The sequence below is a fragment of the Artibeus jamaicensis genome, unplaced genomic scaffold, assembly GCF_021234435.1.
Source record: "Artibeus jamaicensis isolate MK-2021 breed Jamaican fruit bat unplaced genomic scaffold, CSHL_Jam_final contig_797, whole genome shotgun sequence".
NCBI lineage: Eukaryota > Metazoa > Chordata > Mammalia > Chiroptera > Phyllostomidae > Artibeus > Artibeus jamaicensis.
The window spans coordinates 26,941,698-26,958,902 of record NW_026521977.1 but is presented as its reverse complement, the minus strand read 5'-3'; the positions used below and the strand labels follow the sequence as shown (position 1 = coordinate 26,958,902).

At 54.3% G+C, this 17,205-nt stretch overlaps 1 protein-coding gene across 4 annotated transcripts in view; it reads right to left on the bottom strand.

Moving 5' to 3' along the window:
• TSPAN18 (tetraspanin 18) overlaps positions 1-11,436 on the bottom strand; it is a 158,598-nt gene extending 147,162 nt beyond the window's left edge. For 3 of the 4 annotated variants that reach the window (XM_053673035.1, XM_053673034.1, XM_053673038.1), the window contains exons 1-2: positions 11,149-11,436; positions 9,083-9,148 (exon numbers count right to left, since the gene is read on the bottom strand). The gene's annotated coding sequence lies outside the window, so the exon portion shown is untranslated. The remainder of the gene's footprint in view (positions 1-9,082; positions 9,149-11,148) is intronic. The other variant, XM_053673037.1, reaches the window with a different exon arrangement.
• Between the last annotated feature and the right edge of the window lie 5,769 nt (positions 11,437-17,205).

The following is a 17,205-nucleotide window of genomic DNA, read 5'->3' as shown; positions in this document are numbered from 1 at the left end:
ACTCACATCCTTCCGCCCCATCGTGGCCTCCCCGACAGCCTGGGTGCAGGAAGGCAGGTCCCAGTTCCTGCAAAGGTTGGGTAGTTACAGCTGAACAAGGGATTAACCCATTTCCCTTTTAGAAAAAAATAAAAGTGCAGCTCACCTTCACCGCTAAAAACGGACCGATATCAACGGAATGATGTCATTTGTTTGCAAAGACTATCAATATACTAGAGCGATGTGAAAATAATAATAAAAGTGACTTATTTTGTGGATAAGGTTAGGACCGTCACCCGTGAGTTATCTCCGGATAAACGCTGCAGCCACGAGCACTGCTTTGCTGTCCCAGCACAAACAGGAAATGGGTCAAGGGCTAGAAGGGAGAAAGGGGCCAGGTGAGTGGCCTCAGAGACCTCTGGATCTTGATTTCCTCCGACACCGGCTGTTAAAGATACAAACAGGCCCCAGTGGGGAAGACCCTGGTGTCCTGCAGAGGAGCCAGCCAGGAAACAGAGCTCTAATGCTTGAGAGTGGCTCCGGGGTTCAGACCACCTGCATTTGTATCTGCTTATCTGCTGTGTGACCTTAGGCCAATGACTTGACTTCTCTGTGCCCCAGTTTCCTCAACCATAAAATGAGAGTACTCATAGTACCAAATTAGAATGCACTGCAGGCAGAATGGTGTTTCCCCCAAAATTCATGTGTTAAAGCCCTAACCTCCGAAATGTAACAGTATTTGGAGACGGCCTTTAAAGGGGTAAGTAAGTTAAAATAAGGCTTTAGGGAAGGCCCAAATCTACTCTAGCCGATGGTCTCATAAGAAGAGATGATCTAGACCCCCAGGAGACAGTGGGGATGAGCAACGCAGAACAAACATGTGGGGACACAAGAAGACAGCCATCTGCAGGCCAAGGAGAGAGGCCTCGGAAGAAACCAAACTGGCTAGCACCGTGATCATGAACTTCTAACCTCCAAAACTGTGAGAAAATACATTTCACATGAAGTTATTGATCTAATCCTCACAACTCAGTAAATTAGGTATCACTTCAGTCCCCTTTTATGGACAAGAGAAGTCACAGAAAGGCTGAGTGATTGGCCCAAGGCCGCGGAGCTGATGAGTGATAGAGCTGGGACTATATGCCATTCTATTGGTTAAGACAGACTTGCAAGTGCCTGGCACACTGCAAGTGACCCATCCATGCTGGCCACGCTCATTACCCAAAACAACCTGGCAAGGAAAAGACTGGGCTGCAGAGGAGAAAATGAAGGGAGCTGCCTCCTGAGCACCTGCCGGGTGCCTGGGATACAGGGAGGAGCAAGGACAGGGTCCCTGCCCTCTGGGACTTACACTAGAGGGGAGGAGATGACATTTAATAATCAGACAAGTCAACAACCACCCATTAAGGAGGGGGTGACAGAGCAATTGGAGCCAACTGGTATGCATTTGGCCCAATCAGGAGTCAAGGAGGACTTCCTGGAGGAGGTGATGCAGGGACTAAGAGCCAAAGGAGGAAAAGTCAGGTAACTAAAGAGGGAAGAAAAAGCACTGCAGGAAATGTTGGGGAGCGTGTAGAGAGTAGCCCTCTGTGGGTGGGGCAAGAGAAGGAAGCAAAGTGGCAGGTGAGCTGGAGCAGGCTTGCATGGGGAGGGGGCTGAGGCTTCAGGAAAGTCTTCTGAACAAAAGAGAGGACCCGCTGAAGGGTTTCCTGCCAGGTGGCCAACATGAGCACAGCACACAACAGATGTTTTCCCTCAGTGTGTGAGTTGAACTCCGGTAAATCGAATTTTACTTTTAAGGCAGTGGGGGGTCAACCGGAATCTGAGAATTCTCTTGTCTGTAGGTTGAATGAGGACCCCTAATCCAGCTGGCACTTTGTAGGTTTGGCTGCCTCGAGTGAGGTTCGCCTGTTAGGTAATAACCCTGGAGAAGGACCGGCCCCCCTTCCGTGTGTCGGAGCGTGGGGCAGTCTCCGTCTGTCCCCACGTCGAGGATGGGGCTGTCCCCACTGGGCCCATTTCCTGCAGTGACCACAACCCTCCAGGCTCCCCTGCCCCAGCTCCTCCTCATCCTCTCAGCTTCTACCCGTGCTCCACTTTAGGGGGGGGCCTGCACTGCTGCACCCCACATATAACTGCCTTCCCTGAATTTATACAGCACCCGGGGGCTCCCCACTGGGTTGGTTCCCAGTGGTGTCCCCAGGTAAGAGGAAGAGACTTTGTTACATAGCAAGGAAGGATGTGATTTCAAAGAAGCTATGAATAAGAAAGAATTCAATCCCTCCGTCACTCACTCACTGGGCTTGCACGGACCGAGCATCTACCCACGCCAGGCACGGAGCTCCGCCCCGCAGCTTCCACGGAGCGCAAAACAGACATGTCTCTGCCCTCATCCTGTTGAGGGAAACAGATAATAAACAGAGGAAGAAGAATTCTAACACTCACTGCAGAGTTTGGAGGGGCCACATTCAATCCTAAGAGAAACATTTATGCATTTTAAACGTGTTTTATCCTCACAGAATCCTGTGAGGTGACATGGTGGCACAGAGCAGAAATTCGTCCAAGGTCAAGAAATGTGGCTGAACCGGGATCTGAACCCAGGCTGTGTGTTCATAAGTCGCGCTCCTCATCCTCGGGGGCCTGGTGCCTCTTCCACTTTCACCGCGGGGAGATGAGGCTGCGTCCGAACCCTCGGCGTCCACCTCTGAGCCCACCTCTGAGCCCACAGGCCCTCCCGGGCCCCTCCTTATGCAGAGACGCCCAGATGCTGCCCCCGGAGACATGAGCCCAATGTGCAAAAGTCACAGCGGTTCCCAGTGCTCAAGGGGAGCCCAGGGTAAAGAGCGAGCGAGAACAAGGCGTTTCCACCAGAGATTCTCAACTTGAGAAGAGATGGAAGCAGCAGGCAACTCCAGAAAGATACGTCGAAAGAATGGAAATGGTGCTTTTCATGCAGTTGTTACGAATTGTTCCATAAATTCCAGAAAACATTTCACCTTCCACCGGTCACCATCATACACGCTGCTGCTTCCTGAGCCCAGACTCAGCACCTTTCTGGACCACGGGCCACGGCATTCGAAGCACACGTTTCCCTCCTTTTGTGCTTACAGCTAGGCCGAGAGGTGGGTACAGATCCCTACTCTACAGACAAGAAAGCTGAAATGAACAGAGATTAACTTACCAATCATTCGCTAGTTGTGTAGTTCTATGAACTCGGGCAAATTACTTAACCTGTTTGGGTTGCTTTTTTTGGTTGTAAAATGGGGCGATAATAGTACCCACATGTTAGGAGTTGAATTGTGAACCCCAGAAAGGTATGCTGAGGTTCGAACCCCTGGCACCTGGGAGTGTGACCTCACTGAAATACGGTCTTCGCAGATGTAACCAGCTAAAGACCAGATCGCTGGGCCCCCACCCAGTACGACTGGCGTCCTCCTCAGACGAAAGACAAACCCGGGGGACACCATGTGATGACGGAGGGAGAGACTGGCGTGTCCACAGGGCAAGGCACACCAAGAACTGCCGAGAGCCACCAGAATCGAGGAGGGACCCTCCCTTCGAGCCGGGCTGACACCTTGGACTTCTAGCCTCCAGACTGTGAGAGAATCAGTGTGTGTGGTGCCGAGTCCCTGGTTTGTGGCGCTCTGTTGCAGCCCCTCTGGGAAACCAGTACTCCCCCCTCCTGGGGCTACTGGGCTGGTCCAAAGCCCTGCACCCCCCTGTGTTTCAGGGGGGAGGGCTGAAGAAGCTGAGGTCTGGGGGCAGGAGTGAATGAGGTGTGTTTCGGGGACCCTGTGGTGGCCAACGTACAGGATCAATAGACTGTATGCCTTCTGGGGATTCTCGAAGAAGCCAGGTGTGAACAGTGCCTCCCTAGCATCTTGGTGGCAGCTGCAAAGGAAGGCCACCCTCTGCAGTGTCCCCAGGAACAAGTGTCTGCCATACCCAGAGGGGCAATGGGTCACCTTGGAACCATCCCCTCCCCGAGACCTCTCCGCTCTGGTTTCCTGCCCACCAGCTATCCCTGTGGGGTCCTTCCAGAAGGACAGCTAATCTCCCTGATTCCAGAGGTGTTTATGTTTTGGCTGGAGAAGCACCTCATTCCTCTGGGCGTCAAGAACCCACAACCAATGAGCGCCCTGGGCCTGCCCTGCTGGAGGGAGCCCAAAGCGTCAGACACCACGTGGCGCTGGGGCCACTCCCCCGGGGAGGCTGAGGAGCACTTGGCCAGCCAGAGAGGCAGCGGCTGGGGGGGGGGGCCTCTCTCCGCAGCACCCCCAGGCCTGGAGCCCACAGCGGTAATTAGACATGAAAAGATGGGCCTAAATCCAAGGGCCAGAACTCCAAATTCTTCTCCCATTTCAAATAGAAGGCTTATTAGTTCAACATGAGAGCTCAGCCCGAAGCCACGGGGGATGGGAGCCCAGTGCCTCTCCATCCAGCGCTGTACGGTGGGTGTGCTGGGCTGCTCCCGGCCTTCCCCTCAGCACCGGGCCCTCGCCGAAAGCATGTCTTCTTCCTTACTCAAGAGGGAGAGGAAAGGTATGCAAACATGCTGACACCTACTATGTGCCAGGCACTTGATTAGCTTTCCAGCTTTTCCATATTCTTCCCATTTTGCAGAGGAGAACACTGAGGCTCAGAGAGATGAACAAGTGCTAAATAGGAGAGTCAGCGGTCAAACCTAGGTCTGGCCATCTCATTGCCTGCAGAAAAACAAAGCTGGAGAGCCTCACCATGCCCCCTCTCCCTCCCTGCCCAGCCCCACAAGGGCCAGCGCGGGGCTGCGCAGATGGTACAGGTACACAGGGGACCTCGAGTGTCGTATGGGAGGGATCTCAAAGCGTGAATGCGCAGCAGTTCCTGAAGCGGTGCAGGTGGGGCCCAAATCCCTGTGGCTGTCACTATGAGTATCTAAAACTACAGTTCCTCTCACTCAGGACATGTGCTTCTCCCCAGCTTCCAGCACGTCCCTGCAGCTCCCCTCCCCAGCCCTGCCCCCTCCTTTCCCATGCTCACATGTAAGATGAACACGGAAGCTCTACACCATTCTGGTAGGGAGGTGAAGGCAGGAGCCAAAGAAGGTTATAGAGGGTTCTGGAAGAAGTTCTCTGAACAGTAAATTTCACCAAACCAAAGAAGGCCACAGGAGCAAGGGGCTGAAGGTCAAGGGCACGGCTTAGTGCCTTTGCTGTGTATTCATTCATTTGTCAGACCCTCGACCTCTCTGAGCACCCCCCATCCCGTGTACTATGGGTCCTATATCATCTGCCCACGTACACAAAGGTCATCGCCATGTAGCAGTCTGTAGTCTATAAAGAGCCAAGTACATCAGGGATTATTAGGGAAAGGAGGCTTCCATGTTTTTATTTATTTATTTTTAGAGGGGGGGAAGGGAGGGGAGAGAGGGAAAGAAACAGATGTGAGAAAAACGCTCATCAGTTGCTTCTTGTACCCACAACCCAGGCATGTGCCCTGACCGGGACCGAACCAGTGACCTTTCACTTTGCAGGACAACACCCAACCAACTGTGCCACACTGGTCAGGGCGGAAGCTCCCATGTTTTAAGCACTGCACACCAGGTCTGGGCCAGAAGATTTAAATGTGTCATCTCAATCAGTCCTCTATTCAGGAGATGGAAATGCGGGGACTGAGTGCTCAGCAAACATTCACTAGTTTCCTCACATTCTCAGCCTCCCTGCAGCTGGTTGGGGACCCGGTGACGGTTCTGACCGACATGCTAGAGCTGGAGTGCAGTGTGTCCACTCCTGGCCAAGGCAGCTGGATGTGAAGTGTGCCTTCCCCATGTCTCTCGTCCCCTTCTGCAGTAACTGTGGACACCGTGTAATCCAGAGACCGTGGAGTCACCAACAGCCTGGATCCCTGAGTAACCACGTGGAGCAGAGATCCACGTCAGATGAATAACGGGAGCGAGAATTAAACTGCAGCATCAAGCACCCGAGAGTTTGGGGTCATGTGCCGTGGCAGCTAGTGTTACTTAGCCTCACAGTATCATTGCTGGTGCTACTCTGATTTTCACAGATAAGGAAACCAAAGCCATATGCCCAGAAAGTGGCAGAAATAAGATTCGAATGCAGATCTCCAACACACGCTCTCTTTCAATTACAACCTCTTGTTGCTTGATAAGATCATTCCCTCCCTAGAAGCAGTCTTACCCAAAAACACACACATACACACAAAAATCCTCCTACCCCTCATTGTCCCCAGGATGGCTCAACAATCAGTGCACAATGAAAAGGGGGAATTTTGTAAAGCATTCTGAGCCTGGAGGATGATCAAAGGCAGGAAGCAGGGGGCCTGACTGGATCTCAGGGATATCGTCCCTGGGGCTCTGGGGCTCACAGGAGGTTTTGATACAAGAGGAAAGATTATGTCGAGGTTTAGAGCAACAGGACAGGGACTCAGATCAGCTTAGGTGCACACCCCAACCTCGCTACTTTCTTATGCTTTCTGAGCCGCACTTTCTCATCTGTAGAATGGGGACAGTCCCTGTGCCAGCCTGGACGGTGCAGGTGAGAGAAAGGGTTACCTAGCTGCTGGCCGACAGCGAGTGCTGTCCAAGTGTCTGCCACCATGAAGACCATCACTGAGGTGGCTCAGAGCACTAGCCCTGATGGCGGGGGACCAGGCAGCAGGGCAGCCAGAGGAGGCCGCCCCAGCCGGGACACAGACCCCGGAATCTCAGACTGCAGACCTGGCCCGGCCCACGTTCCCGAGACAGACACAGAGGCAGAACACGGAGAGAAGCGGGGCCCACCAGACATAATGCAACAGAGCAGGGGAGCCAGGATGTTTCAAAGTCCAAAGTGTCTTCCAGGAGGACGGCCTTTTATTTTGGGTGAATCTGGGGGCTGTGTATCAGCTTCAACTCATTATCTGCACATATGGTCGTCGGATTCCGGTTCGGGATGGGAAGCAAAGGGTGGAAGAGAAAGGATGGGCAAATCCGAGCTGATGAAATATCATCCCTCAAGTGCCAGAAACTGGGATATTTTCAGTGACGTCAAACTGGGCTTCCTGCCATGAGGACAGGGCTATCGTGAGAATACTCACAAGATTTTAACTCAGAAGTCCTCGGTGAAGCAGAAGAAAGGAAGGAAACGGGGGGGAAAAAAGCAATTTATTTTATGTAGCCTTCCATCCCCACAGCAGATACACACGCACACCGTGCCCCAGGAGATCAGAGCCGGAAAGGATCAAAGCTGATCCCTCATTTCACAGTAACAATAACAATGATGACAATGAGTATTGACCAAGCACTTACCATGTGCTAGACCCTGTGCTAAGTGTTCTATATGGTCCATCTCATTGACGAGTCACAACAACCTGTTGAGGCATTACTGGTCCCATTTTATTGGGAAACTGAGGCACCAGAGGTTGAAGAGCCTAGGGCTGCTGAGCTAGTAACTAGGAGAAAGCCGACATTCAAACCCGGGCAGCCTGACCACCACGCAAGGCTGCCTCTCCAGAAGCAGGGAAACTGGAGCTCAGCAGGGGTGGTGACTCACTCGAGGTCACACAGCTCCACTTGTAACAGAATTAGGGCCAGAACCCACGTCTTCCTGACTCCCGGTGCTGCAGCCTTTCCACTCCATCCTGTTGCCTCTTAGCGCTCACACGCACGCACACACCAGCGAACATGTTTCTGCTCCTCTCCGAGTTGTTCGAGCCACTAATTAGAGCAGCCGTCTGGGGTGCAGACAAGGGGTCAGGGTTGGACCTTAAGGGAAGTGAAAGGATGAAAGAGCTGCTTTGCCAGTTGCCAACACCGGGGGCTCATCGCCTCACTCGCTCTCATTTTAATAAGAGTTTTCATGATCTGCTCCCCCTCCCTCGATCCGAGCGCTGAGGCGGCTCCAAGGTGCCAGGCTGTGCGGCAGGAGGAGCCCAAGCTGGCAGGTTTGCTCGATGGCATCAGGTTGCAGAAATGCCCGTTCAACCCATCATCTGCTCCTGGGGGGGGGGGTGCTAAAGTGCTGGTTTCCAAGGCCCTCCCTTTGCTGTGTCCCAGCTGAGCATGAACAAATGTTCCTGATTTTCTTCCCAATGGCTGACGAAAGGGGCCAGAAGAACAGCTCTCTGGAAAGAGGGGTCCCTAAAAGGGACAGGCCAGCCACCAACAGTTGCCCCTCCCAGGGAAGGGAAGAGAGTGAGCGCTTGACAGGCATCAGGAGAAAAGCAGTGTGTGCGCCCTCAGATAGGAGCTCCCAGCAGGCACCCACCTTCCCCTGTCTACCGAAACCTGATGGAGGCCAGGAGCCTCATTCACTTTGCTGCGTAGGGTGGGGCAGGGTGGGGCGAGCGGACTGGAGAGGTACCCTCCACCGGAGGAAGGCAGGGCCTAGCACTCTAAAAGGTTGGACTTGTCTGACTTTTAAGCTGCAAAGCCTCTCAGGTCTCCTAGGGCAGCACCCTCATTTCACAGGCTGGGAAAGCAGGAGCAAGAATGAGTGGGGAAGTGACTTATCCAAGGCCACACCGATGATCCAGAAGAGGCGGATTCCGAATATGCCAGTTTCCTCCCTTCCCGACCCCCTCCCACAAATTCCTGCCATAAGCCCTTGCTCTGAGACCCCTGGCACGCCGGTCCCTGCCCAGCGCCGTGTCTCCATCCCACCCCTCAGACCACTGAAACTTTAGTAACTTGTGGATCTATTTCCAGGCTCATGTGGAATTTTTTATTGGCGGTGGGGCAGGGGGTGCTTTTTGGATCAACCCAAGGTGTCCTAACTCCAACTCCAGATGAACTTCTGCTCCTAGAATGAGTGCCTTGGAATGTCCAACGAGGCACTGCCATTTTGACCACAGGTTGCATACAGATACCGCCAAGCGTCAGGCATTCAAATGTATTTGGGGATGGGGCAACAAGGACACAGAGTGACCAAGGCTTGAAATTTTGCTGAATCCAAGTTCTCAGAGTTTGCCCTGGAGCAGTGTGAGTCCGCCCACACAAACACAGGTGTCAGCAGCCCCCGGGGGGTCTCGGCTCCCTCTCCCCTTCAGGGCACGTGGGGATGGGGGGGCAGTGCGGAGAGAATGGGTGAGACACAGGAGCTGCCATCCCTCTGGGCCCTGTACTCACATCCAGGTTCCAAGGGCAGGGCTGGCTGTTCCAGGCAGGCTTCCCTCCTCAGAGAAACAAGAGTCACTAAAAACAAAACAAAACGGAAAAAACTCTTCTGTTTTCTGGCCCTGAGAATGCATCAGAGACGGCGGCTCCCCCACCCTTTCCTCTGTCCGTCCCTTTCTCCTTGTCCTCTACTCAAAATAAAAACCAGGCTGATCTTCCCCGATGGCCAGTCTGTCCTAGAGCTCGTTGCTAGCATCCAGCAACAACAGTGGGTGGGCTAAATGGAGGGCGAGAACCTCAACCCTCTCTCAGGTCCCGCCCCATTTCCATGGCCTTTGTAGGGGACTCAGGGACACGGGAGGGGCACTGCCCAATGAGCGCACAGTTTCTAGCCAAGAGAAAGATGAAAACTCCCACCATCTTTATTTGGCTCATGTAAACTAACTTGGGGTGCAGGGGAGGGAGGGAGTTAGAGATGTGCCGCACCAGTCCCTTGGGTGTCCCTTCAATGTCGAACAGCCCCACACATGACAAAGTCGACACTTCACAGATGCCAGCAGCTGCCTTGCTCCCCAAGGCCTCAGCAGGGACACACAGACAACAAACACACAATCGAGCCCCGAGATCAGACAAGGACACGCGTAACAGGCTTCCAGTAATGACTGAGAAATGACCGGGCGAATGTGGCCTGTAGACCACAGATGAGGGGACAGGGGTCCCCTTGTTGACTGCTGAGGAAATTATCACTCGAGCGGAGGCTGCTCAAGTTGTTAAGAGCCCCCCACCACCCCACCCTGTGCCTCCCCCTTGATCTGTGCCCAGAGGAATGTGGATAGGAGGGAACATGATATGCAGCGGACCCTCACCCACAGGCAGGTAGGGATCTGGCCAGACCCAGGGAACAAAGGTACAACTTCTACAGAAAGGGTGCATTCAGAGCTTTGGGTTTCTCTCTCTAAAGAAACCTCAAAAAAAGTTCCTTCTCCCATTCATTTTTCTCCAAACGAATTTGCTGTTAGTGTACAGTTTCTCTAATTTTTATTTTTCTGGCGGTGACTTTATATTCACCAAGAAACCCTGCCAGCAACCCCCTTCCCCAGGAAAAAACCACCCCCTCGCAGCCAAGCTCCCCAGCACACGGTGCAGTTACAACTGAGGCACCCCAGCTTGGCACTAGACCCTCTTCCCGAGCCCGGTTGTGCGGCGGGGTGCTCCTCTGGACCGGGCCCCGCGCGCGCAGAGAGGGTCTGTGGTTGTCTGTCCTGGATGTCGGTACTTCCGTCTAGAAGAAACCAGGACTCGCCTTCCTTTGGGTAAAAGGGCCAGGGAAGGGCGCCCCCTGGCGGGAGCCAATCGCCTCCGTCCAGCCGGGTCCCAAAGCCGGCGAGAACCCACCCGAGCCCCCCAGCCCTCCCAGCGGACTCCCGCTACACCCCTAATCTGGTAATAACCGAGCTTCGTTCGGATCCACCAAGCACCCCATGGAATCTCTGCTTTCCCAAACCACACATACCGTGTATGGGATCAAGGGGTCCCCAAAGAAAAGGGTGGAGCCCCGCTCCACCCCGCTGCCAGGGACCCCGAAGGCAGCAAGCCCTCAGTGCCTCTTCTGGGCCCAGGAATCCGCCGGGCCCCGATTTTCGCTCCCAATCCCTAGTCCCCACCTGCCCTCCTACAGAGTGTGGGGCGCGCACACCCTCCCTCCAGGCGCAGTCCTCGTCGAGACCCAACCTCGTAACCACACCTGCCACCCTCCGCCATTCTCCCGGCGCCCCCCAAGCACCCACCCAGAGCTCTCAGAGCGGATCGGCGCTGCACCTGTCCGCGGGGAAGCCCCAGCCCTCGGCGGATTCGGTGCAGGATTAGACGCAAGCATGTCTTCCCTGCCCCCTCCCCATGCCAGTTTAAGTAAAACTTGGTTCCAGGGCTTCCCCGGACCGTCTCGGGATCCCCCTAATTCCCCCCCAACCCCACCCACCAAGCCCAACAGTTTCCCGGAGGGAGCGCGCGTGGAGTCTCCAAGTCCCCAGGCGCAGCGGCGGGACGCACGGAGTGAATGAAGGTGCGGAACCCCCTACCTTTCAGCTGCAGCGGCCCGACCCCGCGCCAACTCCCAGCCGCGGGGGAAACTTTCCCCGCGCAGTTCGGCGCGCTCGCAACTTGCTGGGCGCCTGCTGCCTTCCTGGCGGCGGCGTGTCCGGGGACCCGCTGGTGGGAGGTGCCGGCTGCGCTCGCTCGAGGCTCGGGGCTCGGGGCTCGGGGCTCGAGGCCGGGGCTCCAGCGGCCTCGCGCGGCTCTGCTGTGGATCGCTCCACGTTGTGTCCGCCCCGTAGCCTGGAGCCCCGGAGATGCCGGCGGCAGCTGCAGCGGTCCGCCAGCCCGCCCGCCGGCCCCACCTCCCAACCACCGCTCCGTCCCTCCCTCTCTCCCTTGCTCCCTCCCCTCCCCAAACCTCCTCCCCTTCAGTCTCCAGTCGCCGCCGCCGCTGCTGCCTTGGCGGCCGCCTTGAAGGCACGTCTGCTCCCGCTGGCTGCCCCTCGCCTCCTCCCTGCCTTGGTCTCCGCCTTCGGTCCAGCATCCAGGCCTTGCTCTGGGGCGCACTGGGGCCAACTTCTGTCCTTCTCCTCTTCCTTCGCCCCCTGCCTGTCTCCCCCTTCTGCTTATAGGCCCACTTCCGTTGGGGAAGTGGGCAGAGTGGCACACTGGACCTCCGGGGTATTTATTCCAGGGAAATTTTACGAAGTCTCCGGGACCCCGCGGCAGGGTTGGAGGGGGCGACCCCTCCATCCGGACCTTGCTCCTTGGCTCCCTGTTGCCCTGGGAGTACCCGCCGAAAGCCAGGGGTCTCACCCTCTCTGCGCTGCTGTTAGATCGTGGCACATAATAGCGGCGACGGGAGGGGGTGCAGTAGGGAGGGGCCTGCCCCAGGCCAGATGCAAATGACCGATTGCCAGAGGCCAGATCTGAGTCTCCAATCTCAGGACTATCTTTTCATCTTTGTACTTCTGCCACAGCCTCACCCCCCCCCCCCCCCCGCAGCCCCGCCCGCGTGGGCCCCTGACACATGACTTCACTGAGACATTTAACCTCTGAACCTCCTCTGTAAGGCAGCTACCCACTCTGCTCGCCTCAGAGAAAATGGGCAAGCAAGCAGATCAAAGCCGACAACCCAAGTGAAAGTGTTTACTAGACCCGGATGAGAAGGGCTCCTGTGTCCACTCCTCTGCCCTGGGCAGTTGCTTTTTTTTTTTTTTTTTGAGTCTCATTTCTGAAGCTTTCTCACCCAGTGTTTGGTGGCCCTAGACGTTCCAGCACACACCAGCTCTGTGGGAGGGCCCTTGGTCAACTGTTTCTCACTAGGATGTGAGTGACTGATAGGATTGAAACCTTTGCCAGTCTTGGGTGTGAATATCAGTGATGTCAGGCTACAGGGCAGAGTTTCAAGGGGCAGGAAATTGCTGCCTTTCCTTGCCCACATTCCAGGAAAAGGATACATCCCTCTAAGGACTTCGAGGATGTCTGGTCCTTTCAGCCATTTCACCGAGTCACTGGATAAACTGAGGAGAGGCTAATAGAGATGTGTCTGGGAGAGGAAAAAATGGGATCCACCGTTTTTAAAGGACCCAGAGAGAGCAATGCTTCACACAAGAGAAGGAAATCTCTAGTAGAGCAAGTTCTGTAACTCAAGGACAGGGAAAACGCTAACGGGGCCTCCGGCTCCACACTCACCCCCTTCAGCTGCCAAAACAGGGTTGGGGGAGAGGCTGACCCTCTGAGCTGAGAAACCCCACAGGCCCACAGGCCCTGCGTGGATGGAACGCTGCTGGAAGAGGCTATCTGTGTGGGCCTCCTTGGACACAAGGCGCCACATAAATTTAAAGACGAAAAAAGCGTGAGTTTTTTTGGGGGGGACATGGGAGGTGGAGGCCAGAGACAGCAGGAGGGAGGGAGGAGTTTCTGAGGGTCTGGGGGATTGGTGGAAGCATGGGGGAGGAAGTGGGGGGAGAGGAGGACCCGACAGGCCCATTGGACAGCTCGGACACCCACCGGGAGCACAGCTCCAGTTCCAAGTCCCAGCTCCCCAGGTCTCAGCCATGCCCCTGCCGCCATCGAGATTCTGGCCATATCTGCACACCAGAGAGAAACATTTGCTTCGTAGCTTTCTTTATATCACCTCTTATATTGTTATCCTTTTACTTAAATGTGCTTGTTTTTACAAAGAAATGTTATATCATTACCATAAATGGAAAACCAGCATCACATTACTATAAATAGAAGGCAACCATAAAAATAAATACAATGAAAGTAAAAATGTTATTAAATTCTAACAACGTATATTTAACCACAATTTTTAAAAACTCCAACAAGAGACTACTGCCTAAGGAAGAGGCTGGGCTGGGGCCCACTCTCTGCTGAAAAGGAAGATTAGGAAGGGCTAGAAGGGCATTAAAGAGACAGCAACGAACCGAGACTCCCACGCTGTGATGAGGACTGAAAGAGAACTGGAAAGGGGCTCCCCAAGCCCACACCCTGGGGCGGTCTGTCAGGGCTCTGAAGGACCATGGACACATGACCTGAAATCTACTTGAAGGCCTCTGATAGCCTACAACTGAGGAACATGATTCTAAGTGTATTTGGAAAAACGTTCTCTTTGTCGAAAGTTAGAATCTGCAAGAGCTTAGTCCTGGGCAAGAGAAGGTGACCCCTATTGCAGGGAGCGGGCCTCCCTCAGGCAGGGTGACCTTGGGGAAGCCACACCCCCTCCTCTGGCCTGGGTCTCCAGCTGTACAGTGAGGATCATGGACAAATGGCCTCTAGGACCGCCGTTACTACTCACTGATAAAAGCAAGAAAGCAACCATCGTTGTGACTTGTTGGGAGACTGGGGAGAGGGGATGAGGGACAGGAAAAGGGTCAGCAGGCCTCAGGAGGGCGTGACGGTGGTGTCAGGGCCACACCGTTGACTGACTGGAGTCCAGGTTGTCATTACTCCAGGAGCGGCCTGGCCCACAAGGTTCTAGACGTCCCATTCGCCCTTTCTGGAATGAACCTAGTGGGCAATACATTGGAATCCAGCCCCTCATTTTACAGCTGGAGAAACAGGAAGGAGCTCAGACTGGATCCTAGTCACGGACAGAGGACTGATCGACTGAGGGCTTGTGGCTCCCAGGCCGCGGGCCGGTCAACTGCCCCTGGTGTTTGGGGGTCTAAGTAGAAACGGTTCTTTTAGAAATTCTTGCCTTTCCTCCAAGGGTCTCTTAGCCTCTGTTTTCTCAGGCACCTGGAGGAAACCTCGGTTGACCTGGAAGCCCCAAACTCACTGGGGTGTGGCCAGGGCTGAGCAGCCCGGGTGCTGTGCCCCAGTCACAGGGCACAGGATACGTGGGGTGAGCACCCACACACGGGCACCCTGGGGGCACTAATGCAGAGCAGTGAGCTGCAAACCAGGGGTCCACCAGCCAGCATTCCAGTCCTGCCGATCTTGACCATGCCCTCCCCACTCTGGGCCTCAGTGGCCCCATCTGTAAAATGAGACATTTGGCTTCAGATTGGGGTGGCAGTCCCTGCTCGCGGGCACTAGAGGATGGAGGAGAGGAAGGGAGAGCTCCCTGCCAGCTGCAGCCAGACTCAGGTGACCTCTGCATCTGTTTCATATGACGGTGCCTCACCGGTGATTTCAAGGTGAAAGTGCCCTTTGCCTAAAAAGAATTTTTTAAAATCACTGGAAAGGATGACCTCTTGCTCTTAACATTTATACATTTTATGGCCAATTAGGCTGTGAGCTTCTCAAGGATGAGGGCCCTGCCTCATTCATCTGTGAGTCCCCAGAATCCGGCCCAGAAGGGCAATGTTGAGGGCCCCTTCCTAAATATCCTGCTTTGATCCAGCCACTCGAACCCTCTGAGCCCCAGGTGATGCATTTCTAAAATGGGGACCATAACTGTACCTCTGGCACTGGGTGTCTGGGAGAGTCTTGCAGAAAGCTTTCAGCACAGTCCTGGCACATAATAAGTGCTCAATAAACATGAACCTGGTGCAGGAATGGTTGGCTGGATGACGCTAGATGGGCCAGGCCGTTTCCCCAAGAGGTATCTTGACCTCATAACCTAGCTTTTTGAAGGCAGTCTGCATTTAAATATGTAATCATTGCCTCCCTGATTTTTTTCTGAATTATCTCTTTTTATATGTAATTTGCAATCATCTCCCACCCCACCCTCCAAATGACAGTTCATTAAAAGTACTGCTGAGTGTGATTGAATTTGTTTATCTTTGCAATGATTTCCATAGAAATAAATTTGCAAATTCTAAGACCGTCTTGGGGTGTTTGAAGAATGTGGTCTTGACCCTCCAAGGCCTGGGGCAGTTGCAAGCATCTCCCCACCTCTCTCTCTCTCTCTTTTCCCTCCAAGGAGATGGGACAGGCCTTGGTCAGCCTCTCTGCTTGCTTTCAGGGAAAGGCTGCGGGCCTGCCTGCCAAGGTCCTCCTCCACCCCCAGGAATGCTGCCGGCTGGGAGCTGGAAGAAAGGGATGGTTCTCGCTTCCTCCCCAACCCTCTGCAGGAAGAGAGGTGGGTTCTGGGTGACTGTGCTGGGAGGCGCCCAGGGCCCTGCTTCCACTGGGTGCTTGTAGCCTGGCTTTCCAGCAAGCAGAGCCCCGGGGAATAGATGCTGCCTGGTAGAGTGACTGCTGGACTTTCATCATCCGCCTTTGTTTTCTGTATGAACTGACAGTAAATAATGCAATACTAAAAACTGCCATTCATGGAGCACTTACGGGGGTAGAAGCAACTGAGGTTGTGAGGTTAGATAAACCCCAGTTCTAGGCCTAAGCCTTGCTCCTTTGTTCACCAGCTGTGTGGCTTTGAGCAAGTTACTTCACCACTCTGTGCTTTAGACTCCTAATCTTTAACAGGAGACATGGGTATTGCATGTGCCAGACATTGTGATAAGGCCTTTAGAACAGCAGCTCCCTTAAACCACCAAACCACGCCATTAGGTAGGGATGGCTGAGAAGCTTGGTCCACAGAGAGAGAAACCTGGAGAGACCTGCCTGAAGTCACTCAGCAGATAAAGAACTGAGGTCCAAACATTTTCGTTTTCACTCTCATCAGGACTGTATGCCCAGCAGAGAGGGAGAGAGTGGTGGGCAGGGAAGAGGTCAGGAGTCCTGGGACCATCCTGCCACTGATCACTTTGGCTCTGTGACCTCGGCCAAGTGACCTAACTTCTCTGAGCCTCCCTCCTCTTCTGTAAAAGATGGTAAACACGACGCTACTGGGCGTCCGTAAGCTTTGAAGGAGTCGATGTCTGCAGAGGGCCTTTGAGAACCAGAACGTGTTAGGATGGTCCGTGATGTGGGCCGTGGAGGAATTCACAAGGAGAAGAAAGTGAAGGTTTCATTTTAATTTCCCAAGGGAGGGACAGGGCTGGGTGCGGAGAAATGCCCCTGCACCAGCTCTGAGCGGCCGGGGCTGTGAGTTTCATCAGGTGACGAGGCGATGGTACAGCAGGGTGCTTCTGCTGGGCTGCGGCTTGTTTCAATGTTCCCTTTGGGGGCAGGGTCCCGTCGTCTGGTCGCTGTGGCCTGGTGTGTCCTGTTTCGTGGGTTCCCGGAGCCTCTGCGCCTTCAGGGCACTTCCAGTAATTTTCTGGTCTTGAGGATAAAGGCTCATGAAACGATTAGTGTCAGTCATGCTTGGGGGTCCAGCCCCACTCTGGGAAAAGGGGTCTGAGAAAGTGGCTTTTGTCCTATTAGAACAGGTATAACAAAGGTACGTCTTTGTTTAAATCACCTTAATCATCCACGGAGGCCTGCTGAGATTACAAGTTTGAAACCCAGGGGTCCCCCCCACCGTACAACTCAGTCATGCAACAAACACGTATGAAGGCACCACTGTGGGCCAGCAGCCGGCTCCGCACCTGGGTAAGAGACGAATGTGCGTGGTCCTGGCCCGCACTCGAGTGACTGGTGGGGAACGATTAATGCCATCAGCTGACTGTAAATTTAAGCTGCATCTTGTGTGACAACTCTCCCATTTCACAGAGGACAACACCGAGGCTAAGCTGAGGGTGGGCAGGGACACCTTCCCCAAGATCTGCCAGCACGTTGACTTCAGAGTTCAGGGGGTTTGGGTC